We start from the raw sequence: 468 nt of genomic DNA, 5'->3' as shown, positions 1-468 counted from the left end.
TTTATTCTTGTTTCATCAGAAAATGGAACGGATAATCTGGCGAATTCCTTTAGGTATCATGAAGGAAATGTTGAAATATCAGATTCTGATTCGTTGGGTGAAAAAATAACAAATTTATGGTTCCTTTATTTATTTATGATAACCATTCGTCGTCCGTAGTGTCCTTGAAGGTAAATTGAATACGGGGTAAACGAACGGAATTTCCACATTTGCCAAATCAGGAACTGGAAGAGGAATCTCTTGTTCTCCAAAAGAAAGTGTTGGAAGCTGAGGAAGGCGAATCCCTGCACTGAAGCCGTAGTTGAGTCTTGCCGGAGTCAAAAACTCGTACACGTTAGGCGATCCATATTCAGCACTGTTGCACAAAGCTAAAATAGCAAAGAAAGTAGTAATGGCAATGATCTTCATGTTGCCTTAAACAAAAGAGCAATGATGACTCCTTTCTGCTAAGAGCTTTATATGTACCCT

This window comes from Penaeus vannamei, chromosome 18, assembly GCF_042767895.1.
Source record: "Penaeus vannamei isolate JL-2024 chromosome 18, ASM4276789v1, whole genome shotgun sequence".
Lineage (NCBI taxonomy): Eukaryota > Metazoa > Arthropoda > Malacostraca > Decapoda > Penaeidae > Penaeus > Penaeus vannamei.
Note: the sequence above shows the minus strand (reverse complement) of the source record.